At 44.9% G+C, this 20,424-nt stretch overlaps 1 long non-coding RNA gene across 1 annotated transcript in view; it reads left to right on the top strand.

Annotated features, from left to right (window-relative positions):
* LOC140849195 (uncharacterized) overlaps nt 1–19,534 on the top strand; it is a 77,718-nt gene extending 58,184 nt beyond the window's left edge. Inside the window, exons 6-8 of the long non-coding RNA XR_012130860.1 lie at nt 2,487–2,639; nt 13,286–13,537; nt 14,969–19,534. This is a non-coding gene — a long non-coding RNA (uncharacterized lncRNA). The remainder of the gene's footprint in view (nt 1–2,486; nt 2,640–13,285; nt 13,538–14,968) is intronic.
* Nucleotides 19,535–20,424: the final 890 nt, after the last annotated feature.

The following is a 20,424-nucleotide window of genomic DNA, read 5'->3' as shown; positions in this document are numbered from 1 at the left end:
GCAAAGAACAGAAAAGTTAACCACAATCTTGCCAGCATTTGGAATAAGGGTGTCACAATGTGGACAAATGCTATTGGTTGGGGATGTAAGCAATTTGACAATATACATTGGAACCTTACAAAACAGGGGGCTCTACTCTTTGATCAAGAAATGCCACTTCTGAGAAGCTATTTGCAAATACGAGGATGGAAAGGTGAGCATATTCCCTGTACTAACAGTATCTCCGGCTCCATCTCTTACTAACTGGGATAAATGGAAGTTGCCAAATCTCACTAAGTTTCAGTTTCTTCACTTGTAAAATGGGAATTAAAAACAGTACTCAATCACAGGGCTGTTGCGAAGATTTAGTGCGAGGGTACACATACATTTTTATGAAGAATTGTTACCTAGTAGTAACATGTATCAAATCCCAATAACTTTTTAAAAGTGGGATAATACGCATATAGTTAAATAGTGGTATTTTGTATAAAGGAATATTGTGAGCCACTAAATTAATGAGTTTAAGGCATATTAGTGATATGCAAAGAATTCATAGTGAAAAATCAGAGTACAAAACTGAATATGCAGTGTTATTCCAAAGAGAAATAGAAAATCTGTAAATGCATCTGCATGTACCTAAAAGGACTGGAAATAAATATACCAAATATTAAGAGTAGTCTCTAGGAGGAACAAGGTTGACCTACCACTTGCTGTTTTTAAAAAAATTATCCTACATATGATTTTTCATAATCAACACACTAAACATTTTCTAATATAAAATAGAATAGGTAGGCAATAACTAGAAAGTTACGTATGTCGAGGAAAGGAAAAAGTACAATCATACGTTGACTCTTAACTCAGGAGAAGCGAAGACAGGCTCCCACAGGTGGGAACTGGTCTCTTGTCTACTTCAGGCCAGTCTCCCAGGTGTAAGGTCCGCACCAGGAGAGGAAAAGATGTCGTGGGGTCTGTGTGGATCATAAGTCATGCTACAAACTCCTCAGCCTCTCTTTCAGAAACCAGGGGTCCCCAGCCTACCCGCCCCCTCTCTCTATTATATTAGAGTCCTGCCATGACTCGGGGGTCTCCCCAGGTAAATGCACCTGTCCCCTCCCACTCCTTCACCTGAGCACACCTTGAGTCTGGTGCCTTCTCCACTCTAGCTCGCCAGACTCCCCCTTTTCCATCAACAGGATGCCTTGGCGCTCAGCCCGCCCAGATGGGCTCCCTAAACTGCCTGGGAACGAGGCTTCAGCCTGCTAAGCAACCATTCATGGTCTCTCCATGGAGAGCCACTCAAACATGATTATCAACTGTTTTGCTTTTCCTGTTCTTAGGACTGCATGGCCTTTTCTGGAATTTAATAGCTCAGTTCACATCACTGGAATCTGATCATACAATCCTTCAAATTAAATCAAATCTTCTCACCCTGGCCTACGAGACCTTGGTGATCTGGCCCTTGCTGATCTTTCTGGACTTCTTCTGGCCTATCAAGTACAGCAGGCCTGCACACTTCTGTACCTTCTACTGGGAATGCCTGTTCCCTTCCCTCTAATCTTCCCCTGGTCCCCCCATCCTAGCCAAGGTACTTCCCCAATCACTCAATTTTCTCCTCCCCAGAGAACTTATTTTATTGTATGAATTTCATATTTATTTCCTATCTTCTCCTATTTGCATGTGAAGTCCTCAAGGGAGAGGCTCTGTCTTTTGTCCTATGCCCAAGGACCTAGTGTGGTGTAGCACTCAATGAATGTTCACTGACTGAATAACAGTGATTATTTCTAATGACTTCAACTTATAGGCAAGGTAACACCTAGCACTGAAAAATAGAACACATTTAATAATACACCAATAACATTTTTGTAGGTACTGCTGAAATGCCTTTCATGGCCTGGGATGATAAGGCATCACCATAATACTAAAAATCAGAGAAATGGGAAATAGAGAGTCCTGAGAGCTTAGAGAGACCATGGAGATCATTTAATCCCACTTTTGCCCCTTCACAGAGGAGGCCCTGAGGCCCAGAGAGGGCCTCACAGGTGGCTGAGCAAAGCCAGACCATGAACCAAGATCCTGCAGATCTTGCTTGAAGAACCCACGCAGTTCCAGAACCTTCCAGAAGTCCTCTCCTTACACACTCTTTTTCCTACCTCTACTGGTTCTGGGCTATGTGTCACTTGCTGGGCTAAAAGAATTCTGTTCCTGTTCTGGGGATGTAGGCAGCAAGAAGAGTCATCATTATTCCCAGTAAAAAGGTTTACTGAACACGTGGGAATGCTTGCAGGGCCAGGTCCAGGGGTTTGGTTTCCTGCCTCCTAAAAACTGGTTTCACCTAAGCCAAGAAACAAGTTATCAGATAGGAATGGCATTCTATCATCCAGCCTCGGGTCTCCAGAAGCCTAGAGGTGAAAGTCTTTGGGACATACTTCCCCGATGAAACCATCAGGGCATCCTTCTGACAAGTAAGTGGGGAGGGAAGGAATGTGTTATGAACTAATCTTTTATAGATGACATTGGATGTGAGGACTTGAATGCCTGAACTCTTAACAACACTTCAGTAAAGAAAATCTTCAATGAAGAGCTTCCTAAATGGCATCTCTGTGACATGTAGAGAATGGCCTGCAGAAACTGCAAAGAGCTGCATTATTTGTAAGCAGAAGGTAAGTCCCAGTTTGTGTCACTGTTTTTGGGGACAGAGTAAAAGCAGGAGGGCTTGACAAGATCAGAAGAAAATATGGGCCCAGGAGAACTGTAGACTATCTCCCATTGTAACTTTTCAAAACCGTGAGAGTTTCTATCACTTGGAGAGCTATTTAATTATGGGGATTTTTGAAGGCAGAAGCCTAGACCCCAGGTGGAAGATCAGGACAGATGTGGATAATATAGTTTATTCTGATGGAGTTGAGTAGGGGGAGTGTTATCTGTTGTCTATGATGTGCTAATCATTTTTCAATCACTGACTCATTCAAGCTTCCAAACCATGCCATGAGGTTCCTGTTACTGTCTCCACTCTTCAAAGGAGGAAGATGGGGTTCAGGGGGGCTCAGGGAGCCCACCACCAAGGAGAGTGGGAAGCAGATCAAGGCTCTGAGCTCTTTGCTTATGTTATGCTGAGAACAAGAACAATCCCCACCCTCAGATGCTAGTCGGTACAATTATATTATGAGCGTACTTTATTAAGAGGAAAAAGTAAGCGAGAAGGCATCTTCTGGTTTACAGTTTACCTGCCAAGCACCAGTGCCTTTCCATAGTTCTGACTCATCGACTGCTTCTATGGCTTTCCAGGCAAAAAACCTGAGGTTTTGGGTACCACATGCCCACCTCCACTGGGTCTCTCCCCATGAGTTTCACAGATGGGGCCGCCATGACCTGTAGCCTCCGCTTGCCTGTCCAAATTAGCAGCGCATCAGGCTGACCTCTGCCCACATGCACGTGGGGGAGTTGTGAGTTTGCGCAGGTCCAACCAAACTTTCCTGTTTGATCTGTGGTCCTGACCTCCTCAGAGAGAACCGAGCTCTGTGGTTGCTTTTACTAGTGGTGACTCGTTGATGCTGCGATTTTGCCAGTAAACGTGAGCCGCAAGGTACCTTGCACTGCACAGCTATTATGCTGTCTGGGCCACGCAGCTGGGCCCTGGGACCTGGCACTGGTCTCAGAGGGAAACCACAGTTTAAAAAGATGGAAGTGGAGAAGGGCCAGATGCACTGCCGCTGATGTGATCAAGGTAAAGGGGGCACCTGGTCGTGGCCTCAGGGAACTGGTGAGCCAGAGAAATCCTCGAAACCCTCAGAGCCATTTTTTTATTTGGTGATTCCTGTGAACACTGCAATAAGCCACAGATATACTCAGGATGTGGCCAAACGGAACTTAACCAGAGTTACCCAGTCAGAAGATTGCCCATCTGTATGAGTTTCATGTGGCTGCTGTAACAATATCACAAATGTAGTGGCTTAAAATGACACCCATTTATTATCAGTTCTGGACATCAGAAGTGTGAGATGGGTCTCCCTGGCCTAACACCAAGGGGTGTCAGCAGGCCTGGGTGCCTTCTGGAGGCTCTCAGCAGAGAATCCACTTCTTGAGTCTTCCAGCTTTGAGCTGGTGTGCGTTCCCTGGCTCACGAGTCCTTCTCCATCTTCAAAGCCAGCAGCTGAGGCTGAGTTCATCTCATGCTTCCATGTCTTGGCTTTAAAGTCCAGGCAGTATTAAGGTGTGGATTGAGTAAAAGGTTTTTCCAAGTTTTCTCTTTACCTGTTGGGGACGAATTTCATCTTCGTATGCTGAAATCCTGGCTCCACTGTGAAGCATGAGGACATGGGGCCTTTGGGAAATGCTTAGGTTAGTGCCCTCAGAAAAAGAGACAGGAGAGAGCTTGCTTGCTGTCTCTCTGTTTTCCACCATGTGAGAACCCAGCAAGGTGACTTTTTGGAAACCAGGAAGCAGGCTGTCGGCAGACATGGTATCTGCCAGTACCTTGGTCTGGTAAGTCTGATAAGCCTGAACTTAGCAGTGTTCAGAGCTGGGAGAATGTTGTCAGTGAAGTCACCCAGCCTACAGTCATTTGCTATAGTAGTCCAAGCTGACTAAGGCACTATCCATGGTATTAATTAACAAAAAAGGAAGAAAAACAAACATTCCTTGATGGAGCTATCTATGCCTCTTCTGGTGTAGCGGCTGGAGTCCTTGGGTAATAACTGTAAGTCCTGGGGTCAGGTTCATTTACTGCCAATCACTAAGTAGTTGGCCATTAAAGGTCAAGGTACTTAACCGCTGGCCACAGTTTTTCCATCTTTGTAATGGGCATGATTCGCCTGGTCCCACACTCCAGGGCTATCGTGAGTAAACAGCATGATGAAAAAGTACCTTGAAAAGAATGCTGTTTAATCAAGCAGTTTCTGTGACCTCACCAAGATAGGTGGGGGAGAGGCCCACCCCACGGCTCACCCCTCTTAGTTCGTTACCCAGCTCATGAGCTGCTCTCTTGTTGTGGGTGTTTTATTTGTTTTTATGTTACGCATCTGATTTGATTTACATATTTAATATACAGCAGTGCCTCCTAAGGAGGAGGATGTCTGTGGGCCCGTCGTTGGTGCTCCACGGACATTTAAGGAATAATAAATGAGCAAAGGAAGCGAAGAGAGGCAGGAAAATGTGTGGCAAATGGTGGCTTCCCCCCTCACTGCTCTTGAGTGAAGGAAGCTCTGTTTCTTGGGGAGATTTCTTCAAGACCTCCAACCTGGGTGCTTCCGCTCAGAGATATGGGGACAGGAACCTATGCGGACCCTCAAACACAGGCCATGAGGGGTAGAGGGCCACCCTCCTGCCCACCTCGGGAAATACAGAGGAAAACGCCACACCCTTTATATCATTTGTGAAGACAACCCTGGTTTCCAGGGAGTTTGTTAATCAATGAAGCACGTGTTATTCCAGGCTTGCTAACTGGACATCCTTCTGTTACACGGTAGTACCTGAAAATAATGGATAGCAGGCTCTAAAATAACATAGGACCATTAAATGAAGGAACAAGGGGAGGGAGAATGTATCTTCGTCCCTGGACAGCGTGCACACAAAAAGCCAAGAAAACCCCCAAAACATTTCAATTGTATGGCATGATAATTTTTGATGGAGTTTGATCATTTTCAGTTCTGCAGTCCAGGGTCACGTGATGTTTGGCTGTAGCCCTGCTCTGCCGCAGCTCCTGGGGGAATGTGATCCGCCTGCACAGACGGGGCTGAGTGTGCAGATCGGAGACGTCGGAGGACCGGGGGGCTGCCAGAGCCCCTCTGCGTCGGGCACTCGTGGATGCGGCAAAGGCTGTGCGCCCAGCTGCCCCTCCACCCCCCCCCGCCGCTCCTCCCCGCCTCTCTCTGGAGCTGGGCAGCGACTCAGGCCCCAGGGAGAGGAACCTCCTCTGAGTCAGGGCTGAGTGAGCCGCTATTGCTTCACCCCTAGCCTCCCGGGGGCTTGGAGAGCCGACCTGCTTGTCCACAGCGGCAGGAAACTGCAGGGCTTGGGCCAGTGCAAAGCAGTAGTTTGATGTGAATAAGTCAAAAAAGAAAAAAAAAAAGTGTTTCTCCAGATTGAATTTAATGGAAAACAACCACCCGCCCCCAAACACTCTTTCCGTTTGGGCTGCCCTACGGTCCAGCGTCTGCCTCTGAGTCAGAGGCAGGAGCAGAGGCTGGCACCCCAAGTCCAGAAGCGGGGGGCCTGGGGCCCTAGGGCCCGGGACCACAGGTCTGTCAAGGTGAGGTGGGCCTCAGAGCAGCCAGGCTTTGTCCACCGCTGAAGTGGAGGGAGACAGAGCTGGGCCAGCCAGGCCACGGGGGAAGCGGGGGGCTGGAGAGGGGCACAGGCCCCCCCCTGCCCTGCAGACACCCGCCCACTGAGTAAGGGAGCTTCCTTCCCCTGCAAACTCTGCCGAGTCTCCGAGGAGGAAAGGTTCCTGCAGACGGGCCAGGAAGGCGGCATCCGAAGCTGCTGCTGGCACCGGGCAGGGCGGGCTGGCCTGTCTGCTCTCCGCACTCTCTGGCTCCCTGGGAACCTCTCTGACATCATGGTGAAAATCAGGCCTGGCTTTCAGATGTTGGTGCTGCCCCGCCCAGCTCAGCCCGGCCAGCTGGACCCTCCCAAAACGGGATCTCTTTTGTCAGCTGCCTTTTATAGAACTATAAAACCAAAAGTTCAAGTAAGAAGCCTTAGACCAGTCATCAAAAAAGGCAGGCTTCGCCTCCTGTAGGTTTCCTGCCCTTTTCCCTCCGGCGGCGGCATCCACCACCCGTCTCAGCCTCGTAAAGATCCGACAACCCCATAAGGCACATTAACCTGCCTGGGGGGATGAGGGGGGGGCGGTTAGGGGAAAGGGAAGGGGCGAGGGGAGGTATGCCACGGCCCTTGGGGGAAAGAAAAGATAGGTCCGTAAAACAGTGAAAGGGAACCGCTTGGGTGAATGTCAGGTGGCTCAGAACCACAGTCAGTGCGGGAGAGACGTTTGCCAAATAACTGTGACCTCTGCTATTTCAAATTACCTCTTTAGGTGTTTAATCCTTGGTCCAAAGAATAAATGAATAGGGTGGTAGGATAGCAGATGGCGCTAGGCTCCCCTGAGTTTAGAAGGGAGAGAACAGCAGACATTTGGAGCTTCACAAAGGAGCTGAATTCCTACAGCAGGCCCTGCGTTAATAAGGGCTGCAGACAGAGGCAAATACGTGAGCTTCGTTAGGTTTATCTTCTCAACGAAAAGTTGGGCTAAGATCAGTTGATAAAGATCTTTGTGATTCTTGGGAGAATGAGGTACTTCCACAACTGAGGGAGTCCCATTTATACCCTAAGAACAATAATCGGAACCAATGGAATTCACCCAAAGGTCCAAGACGATGGCTGAGAAAGCACAGCTGCCGCCACAGGACCATCTTGTTCCCTGGCCCTACCTTATCCACACGCAGTCTGCAGCTTAAAGGATTAATGTGAAGTGTAAGGAAAGGTGTTATTAGTAAAGCCATTCTTTGCTCAAATTAGATCTGTTATCTTGACCCGATAAAGAAGACCTTTTTTAAGATGTAACACACAGGACCTTTCTTTTGGCCTTGAGATGTTCACATGTATGTTGAGCATTAACATTCCTGTGGGTCTCTCAGATTATATCAGGCCGTTATATAACTGGCATTATAGGATCAGAAAGGATCTTAAAGATAGTACCTAGGTTGAAATCTTAAATTTGTGAATAAGGTTGAGGGAGGTTCAGTGACTTAGGCTTTGTATATGCCCACATTTATTCATCAAAGATCATTATTACTACTGCTTGCTTTGTTCTGTTGTTATTATTTAATGCCTACACATACTCAGCATTGCTCTGCATGCTGGGGAGCCACGGCAAACAAAAGGGACAATGTTCTTGTCTTGTGAAGCTTATAGACAATTTGGAGAAACGAACATTAAACAAGTGAACAGATGTGAAAATAATACTTTCAGGAAATGATAAAGAACATGGTGAAGGAGATGATAGTACTTTAGATACAATGGCCAGGGAAGGCCTCTCTAAGCAGGTGACTTCTGAGATGAGCTCTCAGATAAGACTGAGCCAGCCATGAACAGCACTGAGAAACGAGTTTCCTAGGCAGTGGGAATGACAAGTGCAAAGGCCCTGAGGCTGGAACAGTCTAGGTGTATTTTGGAGGCAGAGATAGACCACAAGCACAGCTGAAGTATAGTGAGTAGAGTGAACAATGAGAAGAGTTGTTTATGGTCCACTGCCCACCACCACCCTACTCTCAGCTGTCTATAAAGAGGTCCCCAGATCTTTGTGTAGTCCCATAATTAATGTGCCCTTTGTGTGACTACCATTCCCCATCTTGTCCTACATTCTCAGAAAACAAGCCTAAGAAGGCTTGTGACCCACCCAGGAAAATATCAAAACTCCTTGCATCCTGCATCACATTGCAGTTTACCATCAAAATTCCAAGTATACAAGAACATCTGTGATCACTAGACCTTCAGATCTTGTGCATTGGGTTCTGTGCCCCCAAAATAATACAGGGGAGTCCTAGTCCTCAGGACCTGGATATGACCCTATTTTAGAAATAGGGTTTTTGCAGATTTAACCAAGCTGGCCTGAGGTCATTAGGGTGGGCACTAATCCAATATGACTGGAGTCCTTATAAAAAGGAGAAATTTGGACACAAGAGACATTCCCTTAAAATCCTTCCACTGTGATCTGAAACTCAAGAGTCTTACATTAGCAAAATGCCCCATATCCTTATGCATTTCTAAGAATATTCTCTCTGAATGCCTGTTGCAACAGAAACCGACCAACTGAAAGGTCATGGCTGCCCTTTCAGCCTTCTGCAGTGGGAGCACTTCCTTCCCCGCATGAGCAGGGCCTAGAAGGTGCTGACGTGTCTTACTTGTTCCACAGGCCATCCTCCAGACCATTTCTCCATCCTCTCTCCTCTCTGACCCCACATCCTTTCACCCCCACAGCCCTAGATAGACTCCATGCCGTGAGCCAGCCCCTGCGCTGCTGAGTTAGCCTCCTCCCCCTTGGCTTCGGAAGACTTGGCGCCCAGCTCAGTTTCACCACCAACACCAGCTGCACTGATCCGGGTCTTCAGTAGTTTCTGTAACCACACAGACAGGCCCCCCATATTCAGGTCTCAGGGTTTGGGTCCTTTTTCTTCCCATGATCTTGAACTTTGTACTTCCTCAGTCCCTCCCTTCCATGGCCACCCTGAGCCCACAGTAGAACTCTTTCTCCCAAACCTCATTTTTTAAGGATACCACTGCCAACCACCACCTACTGTCTTCCAGATAATTCTCTCTACGGCCCCAATGTCAGCGAGTTTTTGGCCCTACCCGGACCGGTAACCAGGGACTCTTCCATTGGACACCATTCCTTCAACCTTTTCATGGCCACTGTCTTGTGTATAGTCTCAGCTTCTCCCTCCCCCTGCAGCCCAGCGACCTCAAAATCTCCCACCCTGCATCCGTCCAGCCCTCCACTGACTCTGAGCCAGTGTATTTGGATATGGCTGGAGAACAGGGAAAGCAGGGTTATCTGGGCACATGTTAATTTTTGACCATAAGCCTCACTGGGCTCTCAGCACTGCCTGGTAAACCTAGACATTCCCCGGCCAGTACCCCACCCCATCCTCCAAGGACACTACTTCACATCCCACCTCACCTTATATTCACCCCCTCACTCTCAGCTGATGATTTCATCTTTATTCACTGAGAGAACAGAGCAGACAGAAGAGAACTTCCTCTATCCTCCTACAAATGAGTCAGCCCTCCACCCGTCTCAGTGCCCTTGTCTTCTGCCTTCCCCACAGACCCTCACCTGCAACTGCCTTCATTGTTGGTGCACCGGGACCCATCCTGAATTGCTTACTTGAAGGGCTTCGCTCCACCGTGATTGCTCCTTCTCTCAGTGCCATCTTTTCTCTCTAATGTCACATTCTCAACAGCCCATTAATACACTGGAATAGCTCTCATTCTAGAGGATCTCTCCCTGTTCTCGTAGCTTCCTCTAGCCGTCACTTCATTTTCTTTTTGCCATGTCACAAAACTCCTTGAAATTGTCCTATGCTCCATCTCCACCTCTTCACCTTAGGAGCTCATCTCAACCCTCTCCCGCAAGGTTTTTGTCCCCATTTTTCTGCTCTTGTCTCAGCCCTTTGGCCAGAATTAAAGACCAGTTCTCAGTCCCCATCTGGAGATGACAGTAGCATCTGGAACTGAAATCTTTCTTCACTTGGCGTTTTGGACATTAGACTCTCCTGGTTTTCCTGCAACCTCAGTGGATTCTCCTTTTCAATCTCCTTTCCCTTGTCCTCTAAGTATCCGTTGGCTCTAGGACTTTGCCCTTGACCCTCATGTCTTCTGTGTCTACGTTACCTAGCAGATCTCATCCAAGGTCAGGGCTTTCAATGTCATCTATATGTTGATGACTCATGAATTTTTATCTGGAGACCCAATCTCTCCCCTGGATTCCAGAGCAGTACGCCCGACTGCCTACCAGACATCTCCACCCTGGCGTCTAATAGATATGTTAAATCTAACATGTCCAGAATGGAAATTTGGATCCTTCCCTCTGACTCCTCCCCAAATATGTCCCTCCCACAGGTTTCCCCACCTCAGTGAATGGTGTTACCATCCTCCAGTAGTTGTGTCCCAAGTGTAAGATTCATCCTTGAACCCTTTCTTTCCCTTCAATTGCAGACAAATCCGTCAACAGGCCTGTCTGCTGTACATGTGGATGGACAGAACTGACCAATACTGCAAGGAAAAATAAAAGCAGGGTGTGGGATAGAATGTTCCAGAAGGGAGGGAAGGACAGGGGTATAATTTGCTAATTGTGGTCAAGGATTGACTTTGAGAAAGTGACATTAAAGCAAAGACTTTCCTGAAATATGGGAAGATAGAAACTCTAGCAGCATCTGGGGAGAAAGCATTCTAGCAGAGCAGAGAGAGAGAGCATAAAGGCCGTGAGGTGGCCAGGAGCAGGTCAGGTCTGAGAAGGTTCAGAGTGCCTGAAGCTCACTGATGGCTGACAGAGGCCAGCCAATTAGGGATCTAGTCAGCGCGAGTAAGCTGAAATTTTCATTTATTCTAATTGTTATGGGAAGTTACCAGACGGTTTTGAGCAGGAGTGTATCATGGTACAATTTGCGCTTTATAGGTAATACCAGCTGCCTGGTGGAGAATGGATGAAGAGACCAAGAGAAGAAACTATGGGTCCAGCTAGGAGCTTACTGCAGTTCTCTTGAGGAGGGGGTCAGCAAACTTTTCCTGTAAAGGGCTGTGCTACGGATGGAATGTGTGTGCCCCCAAAGTCATACACTGAAGCCCTAATCCCGATGTGATAGTATTTGGAGATGGGGCCCTTGAATGGTGATCAGGTCATGAGGGGGGAGCCCTCTTGATGGGACTGGTACCCTTACAAGAAGAGACGCAAGAGTGCTCTCTCTCCATCTTATACAACAAGAAGACAGTCATTTGTAAACCAAGAAGGTGGCCTTCACCAGGACCTTCCCCTGCCATGCAGGCATGCTGATCTTGGACTTCCCAGCCTCCAGAACCGTGAAAAATACATGTTTGTTGTTTAGGTCACCTAGTCCATGGCATTCTTGTGTAGCCACCTGAACTGATTAAGACAGGCTAGACAGTAAATAATTTAGGCTTTGTTGGCCATACGGTCTCTGTCCCAACTCCTGAATTCTGCTGGGCGGTGCCAATTCAGCCATAGTTGATATGTAAATTGGTGGGCGTGGCTGTGTTCCAACGCCCTTCCCAGCAGGCCCTGGGACATTGCTGGACTTGGCTCACGGGCCATAGTTTACAGGCTTCTGTTCTAAATTAGAAATGCTGAAGGCTTGGCCTAGGCCTGTAACAGGAATCGCTTTAGAGGTAATTCTGGGCAATCTTGTTGCTAATGGACCCATTGCTTCTTTTTCTTGGTCTTTTAGAATCCATTTTCCACCAGATAGTCGTAAATAGATGAAATGTGGGAGCAAGGGGCTAGGACAGAATTAAAGATACCCCCTTAGATCCACTTTTTAATCCTTCCCTTTTATCACATTTATGCAGACATTTCTTATTTGTCATTTCTCAGATAGTACTAACGTTTATATTGCTATTAAGATGAGTGGGTGAAGTTGCTATCAATGGAAAAGTAAGTGTCAAGTCCATGTCATGAGAAAGATGACCTCCACCCAGAGGGCCTTAGTTTTCTGCTGAAATAAAATGTTCTCCCCCTAAACAACTTTCTATCGCCGTGATATGTGGGTAGTTCACCAAAGGGTGGTAGGGGATGATGGTGGGCTAGGTCTTCTAAGATGGAGTGTTTTATCACTGAAATCCTTTAGAATTGCCAGTGCAAGGTGCCAATAAAAAGCAGATACATTGTTGTTCTCTGGATTGCTTTTAAATTGTCTACCTTCAGTTCATTTTTCTATTGCCTGTGCCCGGGGCAAACACACAGCCCCCCAATTCCCTAGCACATCATTATCTTTCCTGTCCCAAGGAAACAGTGAGGGCCCTTGACTCACACCTTTGCAGAGGAATGGTGAGATGCAGATACTTAATCTTGATTCTACCATAAAGTCTATATTTGGTGTTGAGAAAAACCTCCCATTAGGAAAAAGAGAAAGGAGAAGAACAAGAGAGCAGAAAAAAGAAAAAAAAACGTAGTCGTTTAAGGAATTAGGTGTCACTGAATACCAGAATACCTAGAATTTTCTCAAGGACAACAATCAATGAATACAAAGTATCAAGCACAGTAGTAGGGACCTTCCACATACTGCTGAGCATGAACTGAACACATGAGGAGAATCCAAGGGGCTGGCCTATGCACCAGCAACTCCCCACTCCCCTTTTCTGAGCCTGTCCAGGTTGCCATCTCCATGCTGGGAGCAGCCTGGGCTGGGTCGGGCTGCAGAGCCTTCTCAGTATAGTAATAAAGTGCACAATTATAGTGTTGGGCCGAGTGACAAGAACAACATGAAATAACACTCTACCCACCCACTGAGAAAACCGAGTGTGTCACACTCCTCTGTGTCATGGTTTTAAAAATATCTCCACTGACGGTCCAAGTCTCAGGTTGGGCTGGAGGGGTGTTTAATGCCTAACAGTGCCAGGTGGAAAATGTTTTCATCAGAGTCCCGAGGACCAGAGTGATGGACGTCTGCTGGCCTTGTGTGTGTGTGCGCGCCCATGGACGTGCATGTAAGAAAAATGAGGGTGGGTGGCTATTTCATTGCTCATTTCTTTGCCCTTTCTCTTTCTTTTTAATTACATGTTCCTGACAAAGAGGTGTGGTCCCTGGCACTGCAGCCCAGAGTCCCCTCCACCTCTAACCACACGTGGAGAAGAGTACAGAAGGCTTCTCAGCACTCGGCGTGATTCTCAGCCTCGGTGGAAACATAAACCCTTGGGCCAGCGAAGCGCTAAGTCCCCTGGAGAATGAGGGGTTTAGAAGCCCAGTGAATGTCTGGAGAGAGACTGGCTCTTCCCAGGGCTTTCTCTCTACGTTGCTTCATTGCTTAAGAAGAGCAGAGCCCAGGTAAGTCTAGGGGAATTCTGTTGCAGAGGAGGGGGTTGCAAAGCACAGGGTGAGACTTTAACCCTCTTGTGGTTTATTCTTGTTTACTTTGGAACCTCCAGCATTGATCAGCCGGGAAACTCTCGCCAGTTGTTTAACCTTTAAACCTAAATGTCCTGATTTGGGAAAGGGGGTAATAATAGCATCTGCGGATCAAGGTTGCACTGAAGAGTAAATGACGTGGCTCAAGGCAAGCACTTCATCCGGGACCTGGCACAGCTCATGGACTCAAGAAATGTCAGCTGTGTTTGTAACTTCAGAGCATTACACATTGCAAACATGTAGAAACAAAAGTCTTCCGCTTGCGTATCACAAAGGAAAAATACGTGAGACCCGCGGTGTTCTCTGGTCCCCCTGTGCTCTGACCCCATCTCCATCCCCTTAGATATGGGTGTGCTCTGCTCCTCTGACCTCCTGGGGATTTCTTCATACACATCAAGCATCCAGGCCTTTACATTTGCTGTTTCTTATGCCTGGCAAATTCTACTCTCAGATATCCTCATGACGTGCCCCATCACTCTACTGTATTGGCTCAAATTTAATTTATTAAAAAGGACACATTGACGCATTGCTCTCTGAACAGTGTACAATGACACCCTACCTCTCCAGTCATTGTCTATCCCTGTTCATTGTGTTATTTGCCTTTTTACCACTACCCACATGTTATGTATTTACTTAACAGTGTATTTATTATCCAGCTCCTCTGCTAGCATGTAAAATCCATGAATGTAAGGGTTTTGTCTTTTCTTGTCCGTTGTAGCATTTCTAACATCTAAAGTGGTGCTCAAAATACAGGAAACAAATTATTTAATGAACAAATAAATAAAACATTTACATAATTCCCATTTTACAGCGGAAGCTTCACATAGTCACCCAGTCAATTAATCATTGAGCCAAAACTCACACCAGGATCTCCACATGTCTTTCCAGTTTATCCCAATAAAGAAGAATGATGAAAGCATTCAATCGTACCTTTGTAACTTTCGACACAAAATAACTTTCCATCTAAATTCATGAAATTCGTAATTGAATCATTGCCAGCTTTCCTCTCGTTGGTATTCTCAGCCCATGTCATATTATGCATGATTGGAGATATTCCACATACGTGTAGGGAAAACTCTAAGATTTTTTTTTTCTATGACTAGATTCTTCTTGTCATCTACTCACTTCCTGAGGGTCTCATGATTTTTATAAGCTCCCAGGAATTAGGAAGAGTTGACCCCGTGCCCCTAGGCTTCCTCAAGGTCACCTTGTCTGAAATAGAAGAAGGGCTCCTCTCTGATTGGGTCTTTGTAAAATATGTTTCATGCTAGAAGAAAGAGAACTTTCCCATCCTGGCAATGTAGTGTATCCCCCAAATCACATGCATAAACATTCTTTCTGGTCTTTTAGGATTTCTGTATAATGGAGTAAATCATGACAATCTCAAGTCTTGGAAACTGCATCAGACTGAACCGTGACCTATCAAAGTTGTCAAGCAAGATACCAAGGGATCAGACAAGGGAATGAAGATGTCTGCTTGAAATTCGAAGACACCGAAGACCATTATCATGTTGTTCTTTTGTTTTTCTTCGTTTGAAGAGAGCTGAACTGGCTAAGTGTGAGTCCTACTACCATCACATACTGAAAAGTAAACTCCAAGGCCATTATTGGAAAAAATAAGAAATTGGCTAAATGCTCACATGTCCACAAATCAATCCATGCTTTTACTTTGGATAACAGAGCCAGCTCTGGTCCTCACCAACAACTAACCTAGCTTTGAAGGCATATAATGTGTGCCAGTCCCAACTGTCCCAGCTCAGAGTCAGGTACCACAAGGATATTTTATTTTATTTTATTTAGTTCAAAAGAGAAACCTACCCCATTCAGTTCAGGGTCTACGTGTTCTCAGGACTTTGAGGACTTGGCGAACAGAGGACATGGTTTTACTGGCTGCTGTGTTCCATTTTGGACACAGTAAGTCATTTTCTCTTTGTATCTGAAACAGAAGGCTGATTGTTTTACATCTGGGCAGTGGAGCTTGTGCTCCTTCAGCAGCCTGGCTCTTTATAATGACCTATGGGTATTTTCCTCTGCCATTTAACTCATACATAGTAGGAAATAAATCTAAACCTTCACCCTCTAGTTCAGATCTCTTCCCGCTGCTGAAAGGATTCAGGGTGCATTGAGATCAAAAAGAATTAGCAGCAACTATGCATCCAAAACCTAACAATTCCAGTAGGGAACTCCCCTGGAAGCACGTTTATGCCATGGATTCTCTGCACCCTCATCCATCTCCCAAGTTTTCCCAGACTCCTTGTACTATGGCATTGTTGCTGAGAACCTCTCCGAAGAGGTCTCACTCCAGTGATGGTGGCCAAGAGGCTGCCAGCCAGTGACATCAGACCTATTGGCAGGAACCACAGTGGCACTTCTGACAATTTGCCAGGAGTTCCAGGAGCCAGGCATGAGGCGAATAGTCCAAATAATCATTTCTGCCTAAGCTGTCCTCAGCTGGGACAACCTACCACAAATTAAAGGCCATCTGTCTGGACCATACAGGCTATGCTGCCAGAAGAAGCCAGATGTCAGCACATTACTCTAGTCCACGACCTCTTTTAGGAGATTAACGTGGATTATTTATGGGTGGGCTGAGGTGGTTGCCCTATATGAGGCTGTTTCCTGGTGCAGGGCTTAAGAAATTATGTATATATGATATATAAACTTTGTGACGATATCATTAATTTTGGGTCTTGCCAAGTTCCAGACCTATGTACTCTGTAAGTGGGCTTCTGGTCCTGTTTCAATAATAATAATTTTTTTAAAAACTCCCATGTCCCATTTCTCTGTGTTTTCCACGGGCTCTATGTAAGTATAGATATGAATACTCTCCTATGGGGAGTCACTGGTGTTTAGTTCTTGGCAACCCTCTGTGAACTCTCCTGCAGTTTGAGAAGGGTGCCAGGTTAAGTGCCTTTTTAGAATTGGAAGAGAATTGGGTGACGTCATTCTTGACGGTCCTTGTTCTTCTAAGTTGCGAACTGATAGGTCCTCTTTCCAAAGCAAATGCTGGGCCAGTTCGCTTATCCCAGGAAGGGAAGAAAATCAGATGCGTACAGAATTAAGAGTTATAAAAGTTGCATTCTAGTCCTGGCTCTACCATCTATATGCTTGGGAACCTGGGCAAGTTGCCTGTTCTTTCAAGGTCTCTGATTATTCTTTTCTGCATTTTGGAAGTCTGTATCTTACATACAATGAGCGTTAAAGTCATGGGAATCGGTGATGTTGCTCACTCTCCAGTGTGCTGGCCAGGGCTTCACAGCAAAGAAGTACCCCGAGCCCCATTCCATCCTTCAACTATTTCATTGAACATTCGTGTAAAACCTGCTTATAATCACCTGAGCCTGGAAGCTAATTCCATCTCATACATAGGTACAGTTTTTTTATGTTTTAACATTCCATGGATATTCCAGAAATGTAGCTTTCATATAAATTAAATAAAGTTCATACCATGCATTATTTGAAAATTCCCCAAGAGTTGTTTCCCAGTTTAGAAAGCACATCAAGAGTGGAAACAGCTCCATGATACTTGAACTGTTTGATAAAACATGTTTGCATTGGGTTTGCTACCCAGGGTAGTGCCGTGTGTGTGGCCCTGTTTGTATGAGCCTGCATTGGCCGCTGGTGCCTTCACAGGTACACACATCTGACTAGTTTACTATGTTTGTGTCACCTCTGTTATCAACTGTGTTATCACCATCTTGACAGTCTTAATAATTTTTATTAGAGCCTGAATTTTCATTTTGTACTGAGTCACACAAATTATATAATCAGTCATTCCTGAAATAGGGGTTGGTGAAGATTTTCTATAAAGAGCCAGATAATAAATACTTTGGGCTTTGAGGGCCAACAGGGGATGAAGGATACTAGATAGGAACTTACGTAATAATTTAAAAATAATCAAAATGGAAAAAATCTTTATCTCATGGGCCATACTAAAACAGATGTAGAGCTGTATCTGGTATTTTACTGACCCCTGTATTAAAATATATGTTTTATTATAACATAATCACCTACTTTCTCCTTCATGTCATCCTTAGGGCATTATGCTTATTTTTCTGGAATTGTGTTTGTAGACAGGTCATATTCCCTGTGAAGTTCATTTTAAGGACTACACTACAAAATACATTTCTCCAAAAGGGGGCATCAGATCAGAGAGCATTGCTCTAGAGCATTCCATTGATGATCTTTCTCCCTCCTTTCTCTTCTCACTAGAATTCACCCTACACATTGCTGCCAGACTTATTTTTCTCAAAATGCGGCTCTGGTCATGCCATGCCACTGTTCAAAAATATTTAACCATATTTTCTACAGGATAACTTGTGGATATTTCAGATTTGGACTGAAATTTCTCTGTATAATTGGCCCTAAGGTCTTCTAGTCTTTATCTCCTACTGATCTAGTGCCACTTCTTATCCACCGTCATTTAACACCTATTTCCAAGGCTATTTCCATCTCCTTCAGGAAATCACTGGGCCGGAGTCCCATGGCTCTCTGGGTCTTTCTCATGGTTCCACTCACATTTTGTGCTTAATTCTCCCTATTATTTTGGAAGCACCTTGGAAGACTCAATCAGCCTTCAGAATCTTTAACAGTACCTTGTTGATAAAAAGTATTAAATAACCATTTGTACAATTGGATTGGATTATGATATTTAGTAATCCAGGTTTTAAGCCTGAGATTATTTGTTGGATAAGGCATCTCACCCTGGAATTTCTCTTCCAAAATCCCTTAACTGACATCAGGTGTAGCACACGCTGATGCTTGCATTTTGAGAGTACAATGTCCCTTTTCTAAAAATGAGACAGACATGCAGCTTGATTTTGTTCCTGTGTCCTACTTCCCTCCAGAGGACATTTTGGATTAGTCTAAGTCAACTGGGAGTGGAGTTGCCAGAAAAAATATGGGATGCCCAGTTGTATTTGAACTTCAGATGTATGACATATAACTTTTTAGCACATGTCCCTAATATGGTATGACTTGACTTAATCAGGTAGACCAAAAGGAAAATCTTATGTCTCATGTTTTGGAAAGAGATTTTTCTCTCTTGGGAGACCTAAGCAGGGAACATGAAGGCCACGTGCAGCCATTTTGTGAGCAATAGTCTTAGGCTATCACCAATGCTCAGTATGGAAATGCAAATAAAGGTTTTAAAAATCCGAATCCTCACAACTTAAGACAGGCACAGTTGCAGGGGGGCCATCAGGTGAGAAATTGGGGATCAACAGAGGTGAGGCTTAGAACCTCACCCCCCTGTTTTGAGAGAAATCTTCTGCATCCGTGGATGTTTTGTTGCCCTTGTCTAGCTTGGATTAATACTTAGTCTATAGGCACACACCTGATCATCTACATTTGCCCTCTTACAGCACTAAATTATGTTTTCTACCTTTATCTTGCATCTACCTACCACTTCAGCATTTTATTAAAAATAATAATAATAATAAGGGAGAAATGTGGGATTCACATATAAATCAAGTATAAAAATCAAACGAATAATCATAATTGACCTGATTGTTTATAGTTCATGATGTGTGATCAAAACTGAAAGTTTCTGTGATGACTGCCCTTGTGCTGTTCACCATGTAAGAACTTATTCACTATGTAAGAATTTGTTCACCGTGTAAGAACTTGTTCGTTATGCTTCAGAAGATTGGAGACTGTTGAGAATTAGGCTTGGGGTTGATTAATGATTGTGCATTGAGTCCCCTATACATAATTTTATTGTTGTTAACAACCATATGACCAGTAAATATGAGAGATGCCCTCTCAAAAAAAAAAAAGTTTTAATTCTGCAAAAAAAAAAAAAAATCTGAATCCTCGCTAATGTCATTGAGCCACACATCATACCTTGCCTGAAATCTGACTTATCTCTGTATCTGTAGATGAAAAAATGAATAAATATCCTTTTTATTTAGGCCAGTTAAATCTTGGCTTTCTGTTACTTGTAAGCAAATACATAGTGATTAATTTGTTTTATTTTGGTTTTCTACAGCAAACAGATATCCCAAGATTCCAGTGTCTTATTCCTAGCATTTAGATCACAGGTTTAATTCCTGCAAAATCCAGTGGGCAGGGCTGTTTCCTGTGGCCACAGACTCCACACCTAACTCCTGTTAGCTTTTTATAAATAGGAACCAGGGAAGGGGCCATGAATACAGCAGTGGAAAATCTGTTCGCTGCCATTGGACATACAAGTTAAAATCCCAGCATGACTTTCAGGACATGGACATCTAGCTGCAACTTCTAATGCCCAGGCTTTTCTGAATCTTTAACCAGGCAGCTCCTTTTCTTTTTCTCTGTATTCCACTGATGCTTTTCTCGTAGAAAGCTGCTTTATTTTCCTGCTCAGCTTCCATTCTCCCTATCCAAATAAAAGTACTTTCATTTTCCTTTGGAAACTCTCTCTTGAATTCTCAGACTCCATGCTTGGGATGGCACTAAAACATGCCACCCTATCTCGCCCAGCCTAATTAGCATATACATTTCTTCAGATCTCTGTGATTGGTTCAAAGGTGGACATGTGATCATGCTAGTCTAATGAGAGTAAATCTGGGATTTTTGCTGAAACACTTGGGAAGTTCTTACTCTGTGTTATTAAACTAATATATCTAGAGCTTCTTAGCACCACCACACAAAAAGAAGCCAGCACAAAAGAATGCACAGACAACAGAAGGGAAGGTAGGAAGATCCATTTTGCTCTCATTTGGTACTTACTGCTGGCTGTATCTGAAGTTAACTCCTTTTGTTAACTTTTTGTGAGTTATGTGAGCCAATAAGATCTTACATTTGCTAAATACAGTTTCAGGGAG

This window comes from Manis javanica, chromosome 4 (genome assembly GCF_040802235.1).
Source record: "Manis javanica isolate MJ-LG chromosome 4, MJ_LKY, whole genome shotgun sequence".
NCBI lineage: Eukaryota > Metazoa > Chordata > Mammalia > Pholidota > Manidae > Manis > Manis javanica.
This window is presented reverse-complemented; position numbering and strand designations above follow the sequence as displayed.